Genomic DNA, 27,778 nt, shown 5'->3' with positions numbered 1-27,778 from the left:
TGCAATTCACTGCAGAAATTTTTTCTTGTTGGAATATGTTCCAATCCCCGAATGTAAACTCAAGTTGGCGAAACAGGAAGCACGAGCTTCAATCGCCATTTTGGAAAACACACATTTCCTTTAATTTTTATTTGAAACTTTTTTCAAATAAAATAGCGTTCCCAACTTTGTTCAATATGGTTATTGCTAAATATATATTTAACGGTCCATTTTTGACGTACGGTGCAGGGTTCACGATATATTTGTTAAAACATGTTTTCGAAGATGACGGCTGAAATTCAGGGGATAACCCTGATCAAATTCCAACAAGAAAAAAATTACTACAGTAAAGTGCATTATGAACCTACTTTTGACTTAAATCCGAAATTGATGTCAATGTTATGGCCATGGTGATTTTGAAACTATTGTGATTCCAGAATCAATAAAAGCTCATTGAAATCAATAAAACCAATTAGAATTTACTGTGCTACTCAAACGCGGATACAAAAATGCTTCCATCTAATAATCTCCTGTTTCCTTTTTATAAGGGGCTAATAACCATAACATGTTAGTTTGCCATATGGGATAAAAATTATTTTGCTTTCATTTTAAATAATATTATTGCAAAAATAATGACTGGAATTTACCCCCCAAGTAAATAAATTTAAAAAATTCGTAGCGAAGGAGCTGCGTTAGCTAAGCAAATTCCCTCAGAGATTGAAAAAATAATACATTTTTCTTAAAATCAAATACATATCTATTACATTTTTAGTTTTCCAAAAATTTTTATTTCGAAAACTAAGCGTCTAGAGAAAAAAACACAACGGTACTTTTTTACTTAAAACTAATCATAGAATACAAAAATATTTTTTATTTTGAAAAAATTCAAAATTTTGTACTTTGCGCATCTCCCACCCCTTGTTTATCTGTCGACTTTTCTCATTAACGAACTTGACGTTTCAAATACCAAAACCCTTCTTGATAACAAATTTTATTCAAATCGAACTTAAATTGCGACCACCAAAGACTTTACAGACACATAAATATATTCATATATAAATTTTAACGATGGTCATTTTTGACATCTATTAGGTAGAGTCGATGAACATTTGAAGAAATTTTTTCAAAATTTCATCATCAATACAAAAGCAATAGCTCTATTTCCTTTTTCAATTCGTTAATAGTTATATGAGTATATGTAATCCTTATCCATTACAATTAGGTTAGGTAAGAGTGGCTGTCCTGTGGTGGGACACTCTTAGACCATTGGGTCCGATCCCTTACAATTACCCAGCAGAAATATTTATATCAATCATATGATTTTAAATTCGTTTACATGGTTGTCCTCCTACATGCACACAAAAAGAAATAACTGCCTACAATTTTGAATATTACTTCAATGTCATCTTCTATTTACATAAATAATTTATATTTTATTTATATTATTTTGTAAACATTGTAAGTAATTACAATAATTAACTGAACATTATATAATATGTTGTGGGCATGTGTTGTCCATTTTACAACCCCCGTTCATCATATTTATAATAGAAAATAAAATAAAAACTTTTAACAAAAAGAAAACCGACTTCAAAACAAAAATTTTTCAAAAATAAATTAATATGTACTAAAAAGTAAAAAAATAACGATAATATAATGTAGTTAAAATTATTGTTATTTTGGAGTCGGTGTCAGCCAAGCTAATGCTCTGTCGAGTTGTTTCCTTGGCTGACATCGACTCTAAAAATAACAATAATTTTAACTACATTATATTATCGTTATTTTTTTACTTTTTAGCACATATTAATTTATTTTTGAAAAGTTTTTGTTTTGAAGTCGGTTTCCTTTTTTTATTTCGTGATTTTTAGTGAATCTGAACTGAAGTACACTAACTAATTTGTCACTAAAAAAAGAATCATCGAAATCGGTTGGCGTGATATTAAGTTATTCGTCCTTTTGTCGTGCATATTTAATGCAAATTTAAGACTTTTTTTGGTTTTCTCATGGATGCCGTGGTCAGAACTGGACCAAAATGAAATGGGACCACACGGGAAGAATCATCAAAATCGGTTCACCCAGTCGAAAGTTCTGAAGTAACACACATAAAAAAAAATACTGTCGAATTGATAACCTCCTCCTTTTTTTGTTTGAAGTCGGTTAAAAATATAAATATATTGATGATTCATTCATCTGAATTTAATTGGATGGTAACAATAAATAAAAATTATTTTTTATTTGTATGGAGAAGATACATTTCAGCAAGGGTATTAATATATGTCATTAATATTGCTTTAGAATAATGAAATTATTCGCTTAAAAAAAAAATTGAAGGGGTCATAAAATATTGATTACTAAATTTTGTATATCTCTTTGTTCAACAATTTTTACTTCAACGGAGTGATTAGAGGCTATTATTTGTTAAAAGGGTAAGGAAGTCTAAAAATGATTGTTAAAAGTTTTTATACCATGTAAAAATTAAATATATATCAAGGTATAATAATTTTAGTCCCAAGTTTGTAACGCTTAGAAATATTGATAATTCGAAAAAAATCTTCATATAGGTGTTCTTAAAATCACTTAATTAGTTCATTTCCGGTTGTCCGTCCGTCCGTCCGGCTGTGGACACGATAACTCAAAATCGAAAAAGATATCTAACTGAAATTTTTACAGCGTACTCAGGACGTAAAAAGTGAGGTCGAGTTCGTAAATGAGCATCATAGGTCAATTGGGTCTTGGGTCCGTAGGACCCATCTTGTAAACCGTTAGAGACAGAACAAAAGTTTAAATGTAAAAAATGTTCCTTATAAAAAAATAAACAACTTTTGCTTGAAACATTTTTTCGTAAACATCACTGTTTACTCGTGAGGGCGCCAATTAGGTGGAAATTTTATAATATGTACTATACTTGATTATCAGTTATGTATGTGTCACATGTCTGTATATGTTATATGATAAAGAAATCAACACTGACAATGCAGGGCATTTCAACAATTAACTCAGTCAATTGTTTTTTTTCACTTGTAGTAGAATTTAAATTTGTGACATTCCTAATTTCATTGAACTTCTATTATTGTCTACAAACAATTCAAATAAAATTAATATATTTGTATAAATAATAATATGTATTAAATTTGTGTGATTTATATACTTTTGCTTTGAATAATAAAACAAATGTTTTATTATATTATTTAGAAGAAAGTAGTACCTATCAACTTCCCAGGTATTTAATGATAATGATTGTATAAAGAAATTTATATTATTACATTATGTCTATAATTTTATTTAAATCACATGTTGTTTTTTAATTACCTATCCATTTTGTGTTGTGATTATAATCAATTTGCATTATAATTAACTGTACAATACCTTACAATTCACTTTCAAACATCACAATATCATAAGGTTTTTAACTGACTTTAAAAAGAGGAGAAAGAATCTTAATTTGTGTATATATGTCGCTGCTATCAGAGAAATTAGGTATTGTTACTGGTGTGTACGTTACATTAGAATCTGATTTACACCAAGAAAATATTATATAAAACAAGTGAAAACAAACAATTGACTGAATTAATTGTTGAAATGCCATCATGTATAGACAGTGTTGATTACTCTGTCACATTACACATACATAATTCGCTCACAGCTAAACAGTGATGTTTACGAAAACATGTTTCAAGCAAAAGTTTGTTTAGTTTTTATAAGGAACATTTATACATTTAAACTTTTGTTCTATCTCTAAAGGTTTACTAGATGGGTTTTACGGACCCAAGACCCAATTGATCTATCTATGTTGCTCATTTACGAACTTGACTTCACTTTTTACGCCCTGAGCATGCTATAAAAGCCTGATATCTCTTTTCTTTTTTGAGTAATCGTGATGACAGGCGGGCAGATAGACGACAAACAGACAGACAGGCAGACAACCGGAAATGGAGTAATTAGGTGATTTTATGAACACCTATACCAAAATTTTGTTCATACTATCAATATTTTTAAGCGTTACAAACTTGGGACTAAACTTAGTATACCTTGATATATTTCATATACATGGTATAAAAAATACTATTTACCTAATTTTAAAAACCAATTCAAATTTACTTCTAAAACAGTGTAGAATATCATGACGTCTTGAATGTCATCATTACGTCTTAAGTTTACAAGTATTTGCAACTTTACATGTTTTTGTATTTGTACTATTTGTAAGTTTACATAGCCTTTCATATGACGTGACCGAATGTATAATTTTAATGAATTTATTTATTTTATTTTTTTTATAATAATCCTTATATTTTATAAAAATTAATTTTGTGTTTTGTTATCTACATGTCAGGATTAATCATTAGAAACTTTTATCCAACCGAAACTGGTGTACCTACCATTCGGTTCAATTTACATGGTTTTTACGTTATATGGCTAATAAATCTAGTCAACAAGTTCAAATTGGTGAAATATAGAAATAGTGATCAGAAAAATACGTTATAATGTTGCTTGTATATATAATTTTTTAATATTGGAAAACATTACGGCTGAAGTGAAATTTAAGCTAAAAGCAACATTATAGTGTCCTTCTTGAAATCAAGAGAGATTGGATTACTATAAGGTTAAATGAGGCTAGGGCGATTCAGATACAGAGGATGCAAGGATAGTGTGTGGTGGTATTTGTGGCGTTCTTAACCCTATTGTTACAGTTACTTACGATTGACTAAAACTTAAAAGATTATTCAATTATCCATGTTAGTAACAAAGTCTTGGACACGGTTCCTAAATTAAAAAAACTGATACTTTTTTTTTTTCTTAAAAAGTTTCCATATTTATCATCTTCAATTTATTTCTTGTATTTAGAATAAATTAATTGATAAGGTCAAATTTAAAGTTACTTTCTTTTATCGTTCATATAAAATTGTATATATTTTAAAACATGTTTATCTAATATATATCTGTTCTGCACTTCCGACACTTTAATGTTTTTCTTTTCACAATTTCCAAACATTTTAACATAAATAATTAATCATAACTTTTTATTTTTATGATTTATATTGTACATCTGTTGAAGATTTGTTATATATTTATCATATTTTATTCAATTATTTACGTTACTATTATTAAGTGACGTTTCCTTTATAACTCGCAAAGCCTAAACGGCTGAACGAATTTGGATGAAATTTAATTAGGTGATAGTAACCTAGAAAAGGATATGGAATATGGGGGGAGGGGTGAAAGTGGGAATGTTGCCCAGCAAAGCGGGTAGTTCACAGCTAGTAAACAAATAAAAATTTAATTTTTGCTAACTACTTTCATTAATCTGAAACACCTTTAAACAATTAGCCGCAAATTCGAAAAATCTAAGAAATGTTAAAAAATCTTAAAATTTATCCATTAAAAATTTAATCCTCACGTTTTTTGGGGCTTTAACTACCTGGACAGTAATTATTTTTTTAATATTTTATAAATATTTCAATCTTACCGATACTATTAACCTAATTTTTGAGGTTACACATAAAAAAAGTATTAAAAAACTTTTAATTGTCATCTTTTGAGTATGTAGGTTGGACCATTTTAATATATAATGACTAATAGCTAGTTTTGTAGTTAACCAATCAAAAAATTACTTCAAAAAAAGTTGCAGTATTTGAACATGTTCTGCCATCAGATTGGACCTAGTCTGGGTTATTTTGATTTTAAACGGTAAGAGATAGAATACTACTTTAAAATTAGAGAGTTGATCCTCATAAAAAAACTAACGCTTTTCATCTAAATCATTTTTTTGAAAATCGTCAGCTTTCGGAAAAAGTGCGACTAAAAAATATGTCATTATTGTAGTATTGAAAGAAAACTGCGGTTAGCCAAAAGTGGTCAAGAACAATACATTCGCCAGTGTCCATAACTTTAACCACCAACTATCGATAAATTTTATGCGTATTTTCTAACGTGTTATTTTATCTCTTATCGTTTAGAATCTTAACAAGCTATTAAAGCAACCCGAAGAACTAGGTCTAATTTGATGTCAAACATGATGTCCCCATCAAACTCTGTATACCCTGTATAGGTTAAAAATACATAAAAACTCAAAAAAAGAGTTCATTTGACGAAAGAGTAGTTTTCGAAGTTTATACAAAATGTAGGGCTTTATATAAACCATCTCCAAAATAATTTCGTATTTTTTTGGACAAAATTACTCTTGAGTTTTATCAAATTCCAAAACAAAAATTTGTTTCGATTTCGACAGCTCTGCGACGATGGTATCTGAAATTGTAGGTTTATTATTTTTTACCGCATTTTGAATGTTGCCGCATGGAAACTACGTTAATTTTCGTAATTATGCTGATAAAATATTAGTAATAGTTAAATAAAATAATCTGAACTAATTTAAAATTTGTATGAAAATTACTGTTGCTTTTTTATGATAATTAGTTAAAAAATTTAAATAAATATTAAATGGTCTTTAATGTAAAACAAAACCTTAGTACATACATAGTGTCTTGGTATGGAAATGCTAAGCCTTACTAAAACGTAATTCTTAAAAACCTTATTTAATGAAAGAACTAGTAATTAATCATAAAAGATGCGTTATATAACAATAAAGATATTAAAAATTTGCCTCAGGTATATTTATAATATACCTCATCTAAATGATCACTGAAAAAAAGGAATTCTTAAGGAATTAAAGTTTCTGTTATCAAAAAGACATACATAATTTGAAAATATTTTTAATTCTTCAAAAAAACTATATTAATTTATCAATTCCAGAAAATAAAAATATTAAATTTTATTTTTGCAAACCTTTATGGAAATAAATAAATTAAACTATTTTAATAGTTTTCACTTAAGTTCCCTATATTATAATATACAAAATTTTGATTTGATACATAATGCATAAATTATATTTCTTGAAAAATAAAAAGTTTATTTAAAAGAATTAGTTAATTATATATTGTATAGAAAATATTTTCTCACATTCCAAATTTTGCCGCCCTAGAAAATTTGTCGCCCTGGGCACTAGCCCCGACTGCCCCTAGTGTAAATCCACCACTGTATATACGATTAAAGATTGAACAGCCTTAATTAATGTTACCATATTGAAGATAAAGATAACATTATGTAAACTTTTCTTATATTTTCAAGATGATATAATTGTGGTTAATTATAAACCAACTAATAATTCATAATTCATTATAAAAACAAACAATTTATGATAAATATACAGATTTATTTTTTTAAAGACTAACACTGCATCACACGTGTGTAAAATTACTTTCTTTATTTATTTTAAATAATCTTATAAATATCATGATGATGATGATGAATAAGTAATAACGCTCCTAACCTCTATATACAAAGTAGTAAGTTGGTATTGTTATTTCGGACTAAATTCTGTGTCGGTGGTATGCTTTTCTATGATGTGATTTCAAAACAAAATTATTCGAGGAAAATAAGTCAGATTTGTACACAATCATTATTCCAGCAGGTAAAAAGTTTCAAATTCAATTGGTCAATTTTGTTTTGCTAGTTAATAATTGGATCAAAAAGTTAGTACAGCAATACATAACAAGTGAAAACAAACAATTGACTGAGTTAATCGTTTAAATACCATGTATAGACACTGTTGATTACTCTATCACATTACATATATACCTATACATGTCACACATACATATATAATCCCATATTAATACATACTATAAAATTTGCATCTAATGTGTGCCCTCGTGAGTAAACAGTGATGTATATATAAAAAATATTTCTAACAAAAGTTGTTTATTTTTTTATAAAGAACATTTTTTACATTTAAACTTTTGTTCTATCTCTAACGGTTTACAAAAATGGGTCCTATGGACCCAAGACCGAATTGACCTATGTTGCTCATTTACAAACTCGACCTCACTTTTTGCGTCCTGAGTACATTTTAAAAATCAGCTTGATATCTTTTTTCATTTTTGAGTTATCGTGTTGACAGAAGGACGGACAACCGAAAATGAACTCATTACTTGTGGCATCAATATTTTTAAGCGTTACAAACTTGGGACTAAACTTAATATACTATGTATATTTCATATATACATGGTATAAAAACGTTTTAAAAGAAATAGGCTAATTTTTCGAGTACTTTTATTATATTTTTTCAATCTTTTTGCAAACAAATTTACCCGTTGTACATTTTTATATATTCATACAAATTAGAAGATAATGCTAACCCAAACACTTGAAAAGCATGCTTTCGAAGGTGTTGTAATATTTGACGCTGTTTTAAATTTCGTTAATATTTTTTATAATTTACACAAAATTATGTGTGTGTGTGTGTGTTTGTATATTAAGGTAATTTAAAAGGTATAAATTCAGCGCTAAATTTTTCACGGTTAGTAATTTACCATAGAAAATATTTGCAAAATTTTGGTTCATTAAATAAGTTCATTCTATTTTAAATTGTAAATACTGTAAGGAATAAAGCCGGAAAAAGATCAAAAGTTGGCAATTCTATGTACCAATATGAGTTTTTATGGTACCCGGCTCAAAATGTTCGGATGAGTTTGTAGAACAAAGTCACCTTGATTAGAAAGTGTGCTTTTACTATGCCCATGCTCGCTTAGAAGTTCACCCAAGCTAATTCTGATGAAAAATCATAAAATACCACTTATATCTCAAAAACGGTGAGCTGAGGAAAAAAGAGTCCAACAATAGTACAATAATCGATTATTTCGACAATATCAAATTTTCATCAAAATTAAATCTTCCTTTTTTTCAATCACTTGTATCTCAAAAATGGTGAGTTGACAAAAAAAATGCCGACATGAAAAATTCCTAAAATACCCTAAAATAAAAGATCTTGCTTGTGCAAAGTTCTGCGTACGCATTATAAAACCACACTTTCTAATCAATATGACTTTGTTCTACACACTCATCTGAATATTTTAGTGCGGGTACCCTGAAAAGTCAAATGCTTTATTTCCTACAGTAATATTTCTGTTAAAAAAGTCTATAAGATTTTTTGGGATACAACGATTTTACAAAGCACGGAAATACTGAAAAATTACAAATTTTAAAATTGTAATATCACATTTTTGGGCTAAAACAACATTTACTTAAAGCTTCTTGCTAAAATGCAACAGATTTTTCGCAAGTAATTGTTTTTTTACACGACTGATCGCAACATCATCCATATACATATAACGGTTACTATATAGAGGTCATACAATCATGATATAATTTATTTTAAACATAATATGTTAAACACTGACACGTGCTAACACCTTAAATATTGTTTATTTGAATTTAAAAGAATAGTCAAGAGCGTAAAAACTCGTTAAGTGTAGAATAATAGAGAACTTAGAGTTTAGAATAATAAGAAGTAATTTTTCGATATATTAAAAAAAATAATAAAAAATTATAAGACATTTCTCCTTCCAACAATTCGGGAACATAATGAAAGTCAGAATTATTATTAGGAATAAATCTTATAAATTAGCAATTTACTTTGCTCATATATCACCAATCAGTGAGCTTAGAAAAAAAATGTAAGATGCCGCCATTCCACTTACCACTTTAATTATTTGAATACTGCTTTCTACAGATCCTTAGGAAAACAATTCCCAAAAAAATTATTGCGAAAAATGATCCGTGAATAAATTTAAAAAAATACGCAAACTGAACTTAGTTTAGCCAAGTTGTTGATCAAAATAAACAAGTCTAGTTAAATACTAAGTTTTTTCTCAGGGATTAAACTTTTTTCTGAGAATCTTTAGTTTTGATCTCGAAATTAAGTACTTTGCAAAATTGTAGAATCCGTGAACATTTTATACATATACTATTTTTTTCTTCAGTTTAGTTACTTATACTCTGTATACATGTAATTTATATCAAGGTATACTAAGTTTAGTCCCAAGTTTTTAATGAGTACAAATATTGATGCTATGAACAAAATTTGGGTATAGATGTTCATAGAATCACCTATAGAGGAGAAATCACTCATTTCCGGTTGTCTGCCTATCTGTCCGTGGACATGATAACTCAAAAACGAAATGAGATATCAAGCTGAAATTTTTATAGCGTTCAGGGCTTAAAAAGTTAGGTTGAGTTCGTAAATGGGCAGCATAAGTCAAGGTCTTGGATCCACAGGACCCATATTGAAAACCGTTAGAGATAGAACAAAACTTATACAAAAGAAACAACTTTTGTTTGAAACACTTTTCGTAAACATCGTTGTTTATCCGTGAGGGCTCAAATTTGGACAAAAATTTGGTGTCAATTTGGTCCAATACTATGAAAGTTAGGGAGTTGAAAATTTGCAGGTAGTTTCAACTAGTGCTCTTGTGAAACATTCTCGCAAAATAAAAAAAAATCTACAAAATACTTTTGAAAATTTTCTAAATTTTCGAAGACCAAGTAAAGTGTTGTGATGGTTTTTTAAACTCTTTTTAATTTATAAAAAAAATAATGTAAGTTCTGACATTCAACACTTTCTATACATGATATTACAACAATTAACTCAGCCAATTGCTCGTTTTCACTTATTTTTAAATAAAATGTATTTTTTCATTTCTTTTTTATTTCTACAACATTTAAAATTGTCATATTACATTTTCATACTTTCATACCACTAAGTACCATTTTATCCAACAGTGTAGAAGAAAACACAAGAACAATACCTAACTATCAAGTTAGTAAAGAAACGAACGCATTTCACTTGACGTATGATGTTTGTTAAATGTTCTTGAGACACCCTAATTGTGCGTTGAAAAAAGAAATTGTATTATGGGTGCTTTCACATTAATTGCTTACAAAATGTATATTATTATTCAGAAAATTATAATTCAAGGATTTAAATTATACATCATCATATAATATAAGAGGTTTTTAAAAAACAGCGAAGAGAAACAGTAATCAACAATATTATATAGCTTTTTATTTTTTAACGACGATAATATTACATTAGATATAGAGAAATATGTTATTTAAGGATGTATGAGCATGACAACAATGTTTGATTTAAAGGCTCAAAATTTGTTTGTAGGTAGTCTTTTACTCAAAGAATATGTGGTTAAAATTTCAGCTTAGGTATCCGTGCAAATTTTTAAGAAAAAAGTCATTAAAAATCGATATAAAATACATTGGCTCTTATGGAGGAATCTCAAAAAACGACATACTTTGGAAGTTTTTGATAATTTTCATTTGGAATGAATGAAAACAAATTTAAAAAAAAAACTTTTTAATAGAAAGTAAACATATTAGCAATGAATTAGAAAAGAAAAAAACTAAGTGTCACCGTCCATATAAGGGATGTAAGAGCAGGGTAGATTAAGGGTTGAAATTATTTTTATCTTATTTTCAACTTTGATGATGAATTTTGTTATAACTTCATGAATGTAGACGAAAAATAAGAATAACATTTTTCGATATGTGTCTTGGTTTTCGAAATATCGAAAGCTAAATAATTAAACAAAATTTTCAATTTTCGATATTTTGAAAATTAAGCCAGATATCGAAAAATTTTATTCTTACTTTTCGTCTTATATCGTCAAGTAATAATATAAATTTATCATCAAAATTGAAAATATCTATTTTTAAATTTGTGCCCCCACTACCATGCTCATACATCCTTAATCTTTAAAAATCATCAAAAATTCTATGTCAGCAATATTTTAAAGCTTTTTTTATTATAAATGGTTTTCTAAATTATAATCCACAAAAGGTTTTATTTACTAGTGGAGAGCCGTAAGATTTATACCTCGTAATCCAGGACCCGTCAATGAATCTTTATAAAAGTTGTTCGATTGCATTATTTAAAGAAGTTAAAAACACTCCTTCTCGAGATGAAAACATTTGTGCTGAAAATGACAAAAGGAATCGATATAGCAATGAATATTAAGCAAAAAGTGTCATTCAAAGTTAATTCTTTCTGAGTTATTGTCGATTGAAATTGTATTTAAGTCAAATAATTGAAAAATTTGATGTTTTTTTAAAAAAGTGTATCGTACACTTTTTAAAGTACTATAAAAAACCATGAAAATGAAAAATGTTCTAATTTATTTGCCTGAAAAAGTTTCTCAAACCTTTCTTTTTATGTATTATTCAGTATAAAAATTAATAAATTTACCACGGGAGCTAAAATTAATTATTGCCCCTTTCCCATTAACCTTATTTAAGTGCTGGCAATATGCTCAAAAAGTTCTAGAATTTTCGAATAAATATTTTTTGAAATATTGTAACTTAAATTCCAAAAATTTTATCGAATTATATTTCGGTTATATCGTTAAATAACTCGAAAAATAATAAAGTTACAGAACAAAGTTAAAAAATTTAGCTTTTTTCAGAAAAATATTTTATCTACTAATCTACCTTTTTCTGTAACTTTATTTCTTTTCAAGTTATTTAACGATAAATACTCGCCAATATGTAAATATTCCAATCGTCAATAAATTTTTCTTAATTTCGTATCCTGTCTTATTTTGATTTTATTATTTTTTTTTTTTCTTATAAAAAATGATTTTTCGTCATAAGATTAATAATAAAAAAAATATGTTTTCCGTTATGAACTTTTTGGTATTTTATTTATATATTTCATTTTACATTTTATTTTACCATCGTGATCCCCAAATGTTATGTATTCTTAACATAAAGCCATATTTTAAATTCACACACCCAAATAATAAATTTCCAGAAAGAGCATATCTAGGTCAAAAATAATAAAATCGAACTAATATTTATTAAAAATTAATAGAAGTAAATATAAGTAATAATTAATACTCATATTACAATTTGAAAATTAATAAATTTATCACATATCTATAAAATAGCCTTGATTATTATCATGGATCGTTAATCTCCATTTTTATTTCCCACCGTTCATTAATTAAAACTAACTTATTACAATTATTATTATTATATTATTGTTGTAATCAGTTTTATGATCTGTGAATACAAACGCAACAATATATATTATGTTAAAAAGGAGAGTTATAATTTTTTTTTTTTAAATCGATTATATTGTTAAAGAAAGTGATATCTGATTTTATCACGTTTTTTTTATTTTATTGAAGATACTGTAACTGAAATTATAGTTTATCTGAATGCATTCCAATATCACGTTTTTGTGACTCAAATTGATTAATAAGAAACTAAAAATATGCAATTTGCATAAATAATATGCATTTTATAATTGCATTTTAAATTAACCATAAATCTACTACATTTCGGTTAATAGTGATGAAAATGATTCTAAACTTGTTACACGGGAGTTTTTGAGGTCGCCAAATACGAATATTGTGACAAGGTACCTGAGTACCTCGGGGTACTCAGAGTATTCGAAGTACTCTGCGCACCAGGTACCTCGGAGATCAATTCAGTCGCGTTATTCGTGCTCAGCCACTCCGCGTAACGAGTTTGAATCGATTATAGAACGAATTTTCCGAAAAATCCAGGGGACGACGGTGATGCTGTTTATCCTGAGCACTAAGTACCTCGGATACTTCAGCACTAAGTACTCGGATAAAACCTCCGAGTAATAAATCACTATTATTCGAATTGTGAACTTATTATATTTAGGGTTAATTGAAAATGCAATTATAAAATGCATATTATTTATGAAAATTGCATATTTTTTATTTCTTATAAATCAATTTAAGTCGAAGACCGCATTCAAATCCGACTTAATGTTCAAATTTTTCGAATTTCATTGCTTCGTTTCTGCGACTATTATTACAATACGTCAACAGTTTATGTGATCGAAGTGCTTATATAGTGAGCAAAGGCGTATTTTAGAGAGCTGCTCTTTTTAAATTCGGTAACTTTTTATCTGTTTTATTTTTATTCTTATAAGAAGACAGTAGACTCTTTATACACTGTGGGCGTTAAACAATTAACTGACATACATTAATTGACAGCCCGATGCATTGAAAATTTCAGTAGTTGGACTACGAACACCCGGCTTTGTTGATGGTCCGATTAAAGGGGTAGTGTCGGAGAATCGATTGTCATCTTATTTAAATAAGAAAAAAAAAACAGTTATTCATCAATATCAGCAATCTCAGAAACGACTCCAACGATTTTCATGTTAATTAGTATGCAGGGGATTTTTGGGGCGAAAAATAGATCAAGCTACGTTTTTATTTCTAGAAAACGTTGTTTTATGCGTGTTTTCAGGAAAAACTGAAACATTGATTGCGAAATATGACTGTTCCTGGCATCTATTAGCGACGAAATAAAGTACATTACCGAGACATTCAAATTTGATGTTGAGACATTTTAAATGGTTCTTATATAAGTGACAACATTTGTGCCTTTTTAACTCAAAAAACACCGAGTAAACCCAGATACTAAGACTATCAGAGATTACTATTCTCATGGTAGAACTAGACATGGTATGGCTTTTTTGCAGGTGGGAGTAGGATGGGGACATTCTCTCACTCTCTTGGATGGTACCCAGTCACCGCCATATAGTATATTTATTTATAGTGAAGGCGCTAAATGTTTTATACATTTATAAGTCCTACTGTGCTAGGAGTGTATTGTAGTTTGTATCGGCGTATTTTGACCCGCTGAATCCAAATTCTCAGCTTGCTCATAGCTCAAAATAGGGGGAAATTTGTTATAAACAAATAAATTGTTTATACGTCCATAGCTCCTAAGTTATTGAAAATTTAGTGTGCCATTTTATTTTACATGAAAAAGCAAATATTTCCTTTTTTTATTAGTCTTGATAGGCCCAATAGAACCGGAGATATGATCAAAATTGTAAACAAAAATGATATTGCATAAGGTCGACCCGAAGCGCTTGGTTTGAAACGGCCGTAGATTGGCCAATTAATAACATTTTTGTATTTTAAGATACTCATTTTAAAGGTATGAGTCTATATTTTAATGTTATGCACATAAAATACGTTTTATGAAATAGAAACGAAGCTAGTACGATTGTAAGTATTAAGTTTTTCATTTTTTCGGCCCACTATTAGTTTATAGTAGATAGTCGATTGTTAATTTTTTTGTAGGCACTCAGCGCCTTATCTATTCCGTTCGAGCTGTCAAATTGATCAATGTTTTGTTTTCATATTATTGTAAAGTCGAGTTGTCTCACAAAAAATTGAAAAAATCTGAACGGAAAAAGTTCATTAATAATTAATGATTCATTCATTGCAAGGAACTATTTTTTCACACAAGGATTGTTCACACAAACGTATTCACGCTTTTTACAACATTAAAAGCTAAAATGGCGTCGACTGGGTGCATGCGCGAACTGAACCAAAACTCGTAATAAATCGAGCATACTTAGTCTAGTTCTACCAAGACTTAAGGATGTATGAGCATGGTAGTGGGGGCACAAATTTAAAAATAGATATTTTCAATTTTGATGATAAATTTATATTATTACTTGACGATATAAGACGAAAAGTAAGAATAAAATTTTTCGATATCTGGCTTAATTTTCAAAATATCGAAAATTGAAAATTCTGTTTAATTATTTAGCTTTCGATATTTCGAAAACCAAGACACATATCGAAAAATTTTATTCTTATTTTTCGTCTACATTCATGAAGTTATAACAAAATTCATCATCAAAGTTGAAAATAAGATAAAAATAATTTCAACCCTTAATCTACCCTGCTCTTACATCCCTTATATGGACGGTGACACTTAGTTTTTTTCTTTTCTAATTCATTGCTAATATGTTTACTTTCTATTAAAAAGTTTTTTTTAAATTTGTTTTCATTCATTCCAAATGAAAATTATCAAAAACTTCCAAAATATGTTGTTTTTTGAGATTCCTCCATAAGAGCCAATGTATTTTATATCGATTTTTAATGACTTTTTTCTTAAAAATTTGCACGGATACCTAAGCTGAAATTTTAACCACATATTTGAGTAAAAGACTACCTACAAACAAATTTTGAGCCTTTAAATCAAACATTGTTGTCATGCTCATACATCCTTAATGTGTTCTTAAAATACACGTCTCTCAAATTTAAGTTGTAACATCTTTCTTTATTTTTTTTTTTTGAAATAATTTCTACAATTTACGTGGTAACATATTACTGAACAACCCTATATTTAAAATCGCCCTCATGTAGAATATTTATTTATTCACACACTTAATCGTTTATTTGAAATAGTCATGAAGAATTTATTTGATTATGAATGAGTTTAATTATAAATACAATAGATTAGTTTTTTTTTTTTTTTAACCAGCATTTCTTACAATGTTTCTAATCGGGTTGTTATAATCCAAGTAATTTTTTTAAAATTTCTATTGTATTTTTATATAATTATTACAAATATATAAAATAATTTTAAATATTTAGATCATTTTCTCATAGTAAATAAATATTTAATGAGTAATTAATTAACTAAAATAAACTTTACTTTTTTTAAGTCTATGCAAATTAAAAAGGTTGTTAACTGAAATAAACTAGAGTTAGGATTTATTCCAAATGGAATATAATTTGAAATGAACTTCATTTTAGGGTGTGAAAATAACTCTTATCTAAAGCATTTTAGTGTCAAATATTTCGACCCGCAAATTTCTGGCTTATAAACATGTTATTTTTATCTGACATGTTTTGAAAGTTTGGCAAACGATGACGTTCAATACTGTCAATACGGTATTTCAACAATTTACTCAATCAATTGTTTATTTTCATTTTTTTTTTATGTTAAAAGTTACAATTTCAAAATTCCTGTTATTTGATTTTACATATTATTTTCTCAACGGCTTTCTTTAATAAATATATACAGCAGTCAAAACCAAATGATCGACAAGCTCGATTTCCATAAAATCGACATTTAATGGCAGACAAAACGAGAAAGTTTAATTGTAGGCTCAAAGTGAATATGCAAAATTTGAGGAAATATTTTATGAGATAATTTATTACTGTACTAAAAATAAATTTAGAGAATTGCCAAGCTTTATGTTTTCCGGAATAGTTGATATTACAATTAAGTTATATTTATTCGATCGAATGTGTAATATTTCTTATTTCTGAATTTTAGGCTTCGAATTTAAATTATTATTTTTATACCATGTATATGAAATATACATAGTATATTAAGTTTAGTCCCAAGTTTGTAACGTTTAAAAATATTAATGCTACGAAAAAAATTTTGGTATAGGTGTTCATAGAATCACCTAATTAGTCCATTTCCGTGTGTCTGTCTGTCTGTGGTCTGTCCGTCTGTCATCACGATTACTCAAAAACGAAAATTGATTTCAAGCGATGTTTTAGCTCTATAACGAACGTCTTTTGAATTATATATTTATATTGCTAAAATTACATGAAAAATTATTTTAAAATCAGAAATTTTCGCAGCTATTTTCGAGAATGCGCAGCAGTAAACGCAACCGCACTCGGGTCCATGACAGATTTCATCTCTATCTTATTACCTAATTTCAATAAGAAAATAAATATCCAAAAACAACATAGAAAAAGAACCTGACCCAAGAATTTTTTTCTTGAGCTAAGAATAAAAATTAAAAGAAAAACAACAAAATTGCTTGGAGTAAAAATACATTTTCTTGAAACAAAAAAGATAACCTTTTTTAACACGGTTTTTGTTAGCTTCATACGTATGTTAGTATGTAACGAAAACTTTGAACATGATTTTGATCCTCTACAAAACGTCGGATTAACGTGAAATTTGGCATATTTATCAAGGACTGATGACCATACAATAATTTAATAAGTTTATTTGATTATCCTGACCAGGTTGTTCAGGAATAAAGATTTCCATATCTGAAAATATATAAAAAGTATTTGCGCTCCCACCATATTTATATATGAGTTTTTGATAAATAAATAATAGTCTAAAAAACACAAAATTGATAATAGTTAAAACAAACTAAAAACCATGTTTTTGTAACTAGCTGAACTAAAAAGTAGAAAATAATTTCTTTAAATTCAAAAAAATCATTTTATCGTAAAAAAATGAGATGCTTTTTAAAATATTTTATAATGATTTTACTTTTACCAATATCTGTCTATAAAATATTTTCAATAATTGAAATTTAGCACTCCACGATTTTTTACGATAAAATGATTATTTTAAATTTAAAGAAATTATTTTTTACCTTTTAGTTCAGCTAGTTACAAAAGCGTGTTTTTTAGTTTTTTTAAACTATTATTTATTTCTTTGTAACCATGCTGAAATCAACATTTTCGTAACGTTATCATTTCTTTATACATACCATTAATTATTCATTGAAAAATAAAAGAAGGATAATTTTTCAGAGATAAAATACCTATATTACAAAAAAAAAACTACAATAAAATAACAAAATAAATAACAACAAAAAATGGAAAATATTAATAATAATATACAACAAAATCGTAATAGAAAAATAATAAAAATCTATAAAATAAATAAAATAATAAATAGTAACAGTAATATAACAAGTGATGCAGACCATCGTAACACAAATGAACATTATCGTGAACTAAATAATATCGAACATGATGGACGTGAAGAACGTCGCCAACATAATTATAATTATAAACATGATTTAATTAATAATAGCAGCACAATACATAAACTTGATAATGATAATATAACGACGACCACGACCACGAGCAGCAGTATAAACAAATATAATCATATTAATAATAATAATATTAATAATGGTGTTCATTTAATTAATTCTACAATTTTAATTAATGGTGAAACTAATAATAATAATTATAGTAGTGATGTATCTGTAACAGCAGCGTTAGCGTCTACATCATCACCAACAAGATTACCGTCAAATAATCATGGAAAACGTGGAAATTATCATTTACGACATACCCTTAAAAAGTTTCAGGTGATTTTATTATTTTAATATCTTTTATTTTATTATTATATAAAAGTATAAAGTGTATTCATGCAAAAATATGTTATGTAATATTTTGTTATGGATTTTTTATATAAAAAAGTGAAAATTTATGTTGTGTTTAGTTTTTGTTCATGCATGAAGAAAAATTTTAATATTTACTGGAATTTTTTTGTTGATTGTTTTCGACATTAATTGTTTTTAATAATGTATGTAGTAAAGTAAACAAACATTCAGATAACATAGATCTGATGATGCCTAGAACAAAGTTGATTTGACAGTGAAGAATTATTTACAATAGTTTAACAATGGAATTTTTGAACAAAATGATAAAATATTTTTAATTTGGGTTATTTTTTTTTCTAATTATAACATCCTCTATATGTTTGAAGTAATTTAATTAAAAAAATTTTAAAAAGTTATTCCTTAAATTTTAAAATTGTAATCAGCTACTTCAGCAACCAAATATAATTTAAATTAAATCTAATGCAAAATAGTACAATTAAACTAAATATCTAAAAGAAAAAAATTAATGCAACTTTGAAATTATCCAGTTTGGTTTTATTAGGTTGTAAATACTTAAATACTTGAAATCAGCGACCCCAAAATCACATTTATACGTCATAAAAATTTTGAATTTGCAAAAAATATGAAAGCGTGAGGGGGAAGGGTGGATGTTGTAAAAAGGGCTATATTAATAAATACATCTAAAGTTTTGGGTTACTTTAGTATTTTAAACTATTTTGATCTCTTTTTAAAATCTTTTAAGATACATTTATTCCATATACCCCTTCCTCCTAACAGCGCGGGGGTTAAAAATTAAAAATTTTGCTTTAAACCATATAGATCTCTTTTAAAAATAGTTTTCTGAAACCAAAAAACACCCCCAAAGCCAGTCCATACACCCCCCAAACAGTTATTTCCAGAAAGTGTTAAATTTTCAGTTTTTTCGCAAAAATATGGATCAAGGAGTCATTTTACGGGTATGCAACTTATTTTAAAATCGAAAGATAATAAAAAAAACTACAATTAAAAAAAAAAATTAACCCCGTAGGACAAAATGGCAGCCATTCAGTTTCTTAGTTGCAGGACTGTGAAATTTGTGAAAATACTTTGTACAATAATCCAAAAAGGGTATTTGTTTACTACCACGGAAATGACATTTGAAACTGCTAGTAAATTTTAAAAGTCAATTTTAATGTAATGAAAAAAAAAAGAGTCATTATAACTAAGAATAAGTCCGTTGAACCTATGTTTAAAAAACAAAATTTGGATGTAAATCAAATTGAATTCGAAATACAAATACAAAACACATATTTCTAAAATGAAACAACGATCACTAAAACAGTAATCAGTTATAAATAATAAAATACACTTGTTACTTAACACTAGAACTTCTTTTTAAAATGTGTCATAAGGTCATTATAAGTTCTTATATCGTTCAACTTTATGTTTTTTTAATAGGGAACGTCTCTGTAGCCACCACCGCGGCTGGCAGTGAATTCGATTTTACTGTCTCTAAACTCCATTTCAAAATAATTACAATCAAACAGTTCGAAGATTATTCAGAATTATTCAAATATCGCTTTGGAATCGGTATAGCGACTATTTACAACGGTCAAACAAGTATTATTCCATGGTGATAAATAAGTTTCCGAAAATTATTTGATAAAAAAATTAAGCTGTAATCTGTAACAGATAAAAAAAGATAATCAGTCATGGGAATTGTCTGAATAACTGTGTTTTTTTTAATTTTTCAATTAATTATGAATAAATAAAATTTGATAATTTGTAAATTGAAATTATTAATCTTTGTTTAAAATAATTATTATAATTATAAAAATATTAATCAAAATATCACCATCTATAAACAGTAATCAGAAGTTACCAAAGATCAAAATCACTTAGTTAATAGTTAATTGTACAGCTTCAATTATTATTACATAGGTGTCTTTTTTTCGATTGGATAAAGTTTTTGGTTCCTAGGTAACGTTGTTATATCTGTAGCTATACTCATGCATGTTGCTGACAATGGTGATGATGACGTAGCATTGCTGACGTAAATCCTTACCAAAATTTTTACCCTACCAAAAATCGTATTACGCCCCTATGAAAGTTTTTAATTCAAAAATATTTCCTGTTTTTTTAATCATCTTGCGAGTCTGTCTTATATTAAATAATTTGAAATGTATTGCCAGTCTATTAGATCTGAAGTAGTTAATCATTGAATAAATTCGAATTTTGCCAACTTTATCCTGTTAAAATCCTCGATCAGTTGAAATTATATTCGTTGTGTATATAATCGAATTTATCTGTGGATGCGAAAATATTTTTAAGTTCTTTATCTTTTATTATATTATTATTTGATCATTTATGTAATAAAATTGCCTATACAGTAGTGTCTGAATAATTCAAACATTCAGTAGTTCGATACGTCCAGTAATGCGACACTTTCCAACCACTCTTTCCACACCGCTTGTTATCCGCGTGCGCCGCTCAATTCAGGCATGAACATAAATTGTTATTTAAATGACTCTGAACTAAAGGTTAAGGTCAGTTCAAAGTCACTATCAGTAGTTTCCTTCCCACGAATCTTAAAAATGTGGCCAGCATCCATTATGGTTTGAAATTTTCATTTCTCAACTGCACAGTTTTTTGGTTATTTAAGTTTAAGAATAATCGATATCACAGAAAATCTCAAGTAAATTAATTTTGATAAAAATGGCTACGGAGACTCTTCCTTTTTAATATTCCTAAAACAAAATATATCACATAATGTGTGTATCGAAAAACATATGACTTAAATAATTTATTGAGATATTTTATGTTGATAACGGTGTGTTTTTTGAAACAAAAAATTCTACTTGTGTGGGATAAATATGTGACAAAATTATTAATAACTATTACCATACCAATAAATAATTTTATTAACTCAATTTATAATATTCAATTTGATTGTATTTATTAGAATAAGCTATTTGACAATATGAAAAATGTCATAATTAGTGATATCTGCATAGATTATAGGTTTTAAAATCAATTTGCAATAATGCAAAAAAATAATGGTTTATTTTAAAATAGGAAGCATAGTAAGTGGAGTGAGTAGCAAAATCGACCACAGTGCTCTTATCTTTGCTATACATGTTAATGGTATAGTAAATGTTAAAGTTATTGCAAATTAACAATTAATTAAACTTGTTGCATTTGAAATTGTGAAAATGAGAGATCAAATTAACATAATTACTTATTTAAGTTTGTTAGAAAATAATATTTAATTTTCAATGTAAAACATATATGCAATCCATAGACTTATATGTTCATTCATCCAGTTATATTAATAGTGTGGCGTAACTATGGTAAAAATTATAATTGTTGTATAAATACGGCCGATATGTATTAATACGACGGCCACTGAGCTGGTTTTCGTGGCCAATTGAGGTTCACGAAAACGACCGATGGTTTTCGAAGTTTTTTTTTATGCTGAATCCGATAAACAAGGTCGTTTTTTCGAAATATGGTGCAGTAACTTTTTATAGTCAATTTAATTGTTTATAACGCGACCAATCATGCTAGACAATGATTTTTTTAACTGTAAAAACGGATAATATTATTCTGTAAAATTAATCCCTCCAAAGAATTTTTCTAAAATATTAATTAGAATAAAAGTTATTACAAAATGTCTAGAATAATAGCACTTTAAAAAATGCTTTTGAAATGAAACTTTTTTTCCGCTTATATCTCATTTTCAAGCTTAAGGTCTAAGCATATAATTTAAATATCATGCAATACCCCAATATTGTTTAAAAGGAAGTTACACCGATTAAAAACCTTGAAATTTTACGAAAAAATTACGTGGAATTTGTTCAAACGTTTTTTACGAATAGTTAAAAATAAATACTAAAATTTTGGTAACAAGAACATTCTTTTGTAGAAAAATTTATTAACCCCCCAAGTATATCAAGTTATTATAATGAGTCCGATCTTCGAAATCGAAATTTTCAATATATCTTTACGTTTCATGGTCAGGGTAAGGCATTAACCTTGGACAAGAAGCATGTGTGTTTACGTACGTACATTCGCGATCATTTTTTCCTGATCGATATCGCGCCAACAAAAAATCATATCGACTTCGTTGAAGTGTCAATCGAAGTGCATTAACGGTAATGTGATCCGAAAAGCATTTCATAACATTCGATCGAGTTTTTATATTTTTTAAAACTATTTATTATGGTGTTAAGTAATTCGTGTGGACTTCAAGCGTCGCTCCAGATCCTACCAACAGCTTGTTTTGTTAAAAATTGATACCACAACTTGTATTTTGCCTAATTTCGAAGATATTTGCAATCAAGTGTATTTTTGGATCTTAGGACATATACTTTGAGTGTACAAGATCATAATGAAAAGTTTAAGGTTTTTTGTAACTTGCTAATATTTGAGAGAAGTAGTCAGAAAGATATTATTGTCTCTGATTGTTACAAGAATACTACTTCAACAATGAATAAGAAACCAAGTTAGTAATATCAAACAAATGACATATTAATTTAGTTCACAAAACATAGGATTAACATTGACATTCTAAATAATAAATTAATAAGATTTTAAAGAAGACACATTGCTCATTTTGTGAGAGCACGCGACGCGATGAATTAGAGCATCACGTCTTATAATATCTATGTATGGTATCATACATTGATTAATATTATTGCCCTTATTTGTTTTTACTCCACGTCGAGTTACAAGAAAGCGTTGACAGTTATATTTGTTAGGAGAGTTGCAGAAAACGTGCAGTACAATAATAATGATTTTAAATTGATTTTTCTATGAAATGCATTCCATTGTCCACATCCACACTGAAAAAAATTAATACCAATCGATATGAGGTTGTGCCACGAATGTGATACAACTACCGTGCGGGGTTGAGTGGTGAGGTTGACACTAACGCATGAGTTGTTTGTATAAAAGTAATATACTATCTAACAAATTTCAAATATTTTTGTTTTGAAATGCAACATAGTTTTAAAGCAATCTTTTTTTGATTTGTTCTACCACTTATAAATATTATAACAAAATACTTATGTGATTGTCACAACTACATGAGCAGATATAAACCTTTTATTTAAAAAAATAATAAAAGGTTTATACCTGCTAATAGGTTTGTTTAAAAAAAAATTAGATTTCTTCAGAGTCGAACTTGAACCAGTGACATATAACATATCAAATTTCTATTCAACGATACTCCACTTAATAAAGTTCGCCGACTTTCATTTTCGGCCTACGTTTGTATGTTGAGTCCTTTGTGGCGCTCTACAGACCAAACAAGTGGGGCGATTTTAATGATTCTAACGTCAATCGATTTGTCTATTTTTTAATGATATCATATAACAAACTTCGTCGATTTTCAGTTTTTTCTTTTTCACAATATGACATATATTTGTCGCCATATTTAATTTTCAAAACAACCATGTCTTTAATGGCATTCGCAAGATTAAGGCTAATCGAGTGACGTAAGAATCATCAAAATCGGCCAATCGTACCTCTAGAGTAGGTACCACAAAGAAACAAACATACATACATAAATAGACTGATAAACATATTACCACTTTTTTTCCGTTGCGCAATCGGCGCAAAAAGCAACTTTTGTTTGAGGAATTTGTTTCAATTTTTGGCATTTGTATTGTATATCTATTATTTCGCATTTGGAATAAGGGTGTGATGAATATTCCGCTATCGTGTGACTCAGTTCGATATATTTGGTGTATAATTTAAGTTTAAGTAATATTTTGTATACACTCTAAACACTTCACTTACAGACTTAAGTGTTATTTTGTTTGCACGTTAAATAAAATTGTTATATAATTATATGATTTTAAAAAATATAAATAAATATATACACTATATAATTTATTGGCTGTTACAGTGCACTATGTTATTAAATTTAATTAGATTTTTTTTTTACTTTCTCAAACTACAGCTAATTTCATGTGTGCAATGTTAAGGTTATGTTTAAGAAGTATACTTATATGTACGCCACACAACCTCTGTATACAGACTGTTAGAAATCGTAGATTAGAACTTTGATCTGGATGCCATTCACAGCAATTGTAGATATTCTGTCAAATAGCAAATTATTCTAGAACACTTCATATTTACTTAAGAATAATATAATGATTAGAAATGTTTTTTTTAATATCTAGTCGCTATTTATATTACTACGAAACTGAATATGTATGAGCTAGGACCAAGAATCGGTTTATGTACATCCGTATTTTGTTTAAAAGTTTGTCTCGCGCTAAAATGTGTAAAAACATACGCCATTTATCAATTCTGTGTCAGTTTTGCATTGTTTTAATAGTGTCGGCCGGAAGGTGATATAAGTGTTGGTCACAACTAGAAAAATGTTCAATCTTCATCTTTTTTATTGCAACCCCTCTAGAAAATTGGAAAAACCACCCATAATTACGTTTTTCAGTTCTATATGCTAAAAAAATGGAATTTTCACCAAACGGCCCAAAATAAAATTCAGAATACGTTGAAAAATTGCATCACCTGCATCGTAACTTCCCGTAAAATTGAAGAAATCCTTCAAAATTACATTTATCTGTTCTATACTTGCTAAAAAGATGGGATTTTCACCAATCAACCCAAAATAAAGTATTATGTTAATTTGATTTTATTTCTAGTCAATTGGTGAAAATTCCATCTTTCTAGCATGTACAGAACAGAAAAACGTAATTTTGGGGTTTTTTCGATTGTTTGCGGTTTGGATAATGAAATTTTTTAATGTATTCCTGTTAACTTAACTTTATTTTGGACCATTACTTTTGTAAAACTTGCGTACGTACAAAACACGATCTGAAAAAGGAAAATGATCTATAGTGACTGTAAAAGCTAAGCAGTTGATTAAGCACGTTGGCGAAGCGCGGTAAAAGTCCATATTGACTAAGCTTGACTAAATTTCAAAGACCAAGCTATCGATTGATAAATATCTCACGTCCCTCTCATGTGTTGGGTTGCGTAGTGAGCCGATCAATTATGTATTTTGTTTTGAAACTCCCTGTAAAAGTAATAAAAAATGAAATGGTATATAATAGCCTTCAGGCAGTGCTATTCAAATTTCAATTTTATTGATTTATATCTCGTGACCTTCTGCCTTCTTTTTGTATGTTAACATGCTTTATAAAATAAGTGGAGAGAGTATTCCAGAAAAAATAGCTGGAATATAAATAAAATTAAAATAATAATTGATATCCTAAAATGACCTAAAAAAATAAAGCTTACAGATGGAATTTTATATATTTTCAATATTGGAAGAGCTTGCAGAATTTTATCCATTTTCAACTTGTTAAAAAAAAAAAATTGTTACATAGAAAATATATAAAATTCTGTCTGAAACCTCTATTTTTTTTACTTATTTTAGGATATCAATTATATTTTTAATTTTATTTATATTCCAGCTATTTTTTCTGGATCATACTCTCTCCACTTATTTTATAAAACATGTTACCATACAAAAAGAAGGCAGGAGATATAAATCAGTAAACTTGAAATTTGAATAGCACTTTCCCAATTATAACAAACATAAGATTGATATTTTTGCAATACAGTTATTTAGTAAATTTTTTATCTTACTCGATTATAATAACTTTTTCTGAAGTTGTTAAACAATTTCAACTTTCAAGTATCGTTTAGACGCCAAAAAAACTTTTTTCCTGATATTTTAAATGGTTACCGCGCAACGAAACAAATATCAGTTCGAGAAAGTACCAAAAAAGTAATTTTTCCGTATCGTTTCATATTTATCCAAATCTGGACGATATTATTTAACAAAATCAGAAAAAAACACTAGAGCATTTCGTAAGAAAAGTACATTTCGTAACCGTCCGGGAATGTATTGCTTTTCCTTCTAAATACATTAACTACACTATTCTATTATCAAAGCCAAACGGAATAAAAAAAATGGAAGGAACGGTTTGGTTTGATTAATTCAATTTCAATCAAACAATTCTATTCTAGAATCAAATTGATTAGTCAGTTCTACACAGAGGCATATAGGTACCTTAAGGGATAGAAAAACAAGGCTCACATTTTCAAATGGTTTTGTAGAAAATTTGTACATGTCAAAACTACTAATACACAGAGTTGAATGTTTGTTTCTTGTGCGGTTCGCTGATCTGAAACAAATATACAATTTATTATTCAGAAAATATATAAAAAGTTTTTTTTATTATTATTTATTGTTGCTGAAGACTGAATCTTTTTATTTTTAATGAAGAATGATTCATTATAATAAAATTGTTGTTTGTTAAATTTTACAGATTATAAATAACAATTTGTTTCATCTTTTTAGAAGTTTTTTTTGTTTTGTTTTGAGATTTTTTTAAGTCAATTCTAAAATGTTCAAATGATCATTATGTCGTGGTTAGATTTCATATAAGTAGTTCTATACAAATTATATTTTCATGGTTCCTAAACTTTTTCAAAAAAGATCTCTTTTTGACATTGACAATGATAAATAATATCATTATATATTACTAACCTGATACCCGCCCGTTTCACTGGACTTAAAAGTAAAAAACACTATACTTTTTTGCCTCCATCGCTCTTGATGTGCGCAGTTTTCAATTTTTTTAAATGTAAAGTAGTCATCATTTATTGAGTATATCAAAAAGGTTGGCCATGAATGGTTTGACATTGACTATTTTAAAGTATTCTGTAAAAATTTAAAATAGTAAATGTCAAATTAAATTTTATTTTTGTATCTTTTTTAAATATATATCTTTATAAATTATAGCTCATGTGTTATTCTGAAGTATGAACTATATTGCTGTACAGTTTCATTTAAAACTATTCACTGGTTTTAGCGTGAAAGCGTAACAAACAAACAAACAAACATCCTTACTTTCGCATTTATAATACATATATAGAGATTACTATACTAAAGTATATATGCAAACTATCAAATAACAGATAATATACCAGAAATTTTCGACCTATTTAAATTTGTTTTCCAAA

The 27,778-nt window shown here is 27.7% G+C and overlaps 1 protein-coding gene across 2 annotated transcripts in view; it reads left to right on the top strand.

The window, feature by feature from the left end:
• Window positions 1-27,778, top strand: part of LOC123305506 — an 88,423-nt gene that overhangs the window by 35,775 nt on the left and 24,870 nt on the right. The window contains exon 1 of one of the 2 annotated variants that reach the window (XM_044887239.1): window positions 18,715-18,757. The exons of the other annotated variant lie outside the window; for it this stretch is intronic. The gene's annotated coding sequence lies outside the window, so the exon portion shown is untranslated. Of the gene's footprint in view, window positions 1-18,714; window positions 18,758-27,778 lie in introns of those variants that run through there. 2 annotated transcript variants of the gene reach the window in all.

This window comes from Chrysoperla carnea, chromosome 1 (assembly GCF_905475395.1).
Source record: "Chrysoperla carnea chromosome 1, inChrCarn1.1, whole genome shotgun sequence".
Taxonomy (NCBI): Eukaryota; Metazoa; Arthropoda; class Insecta; order Neuroptera; family Chrysopidae; genus Chrysoperla; species Chrysoperla carnea.
The sequence above is the reverse complement of the archived record's forward strand: the minus strand, read 5'-3'. Positions and strand labels throughout refer to the sequence as shown.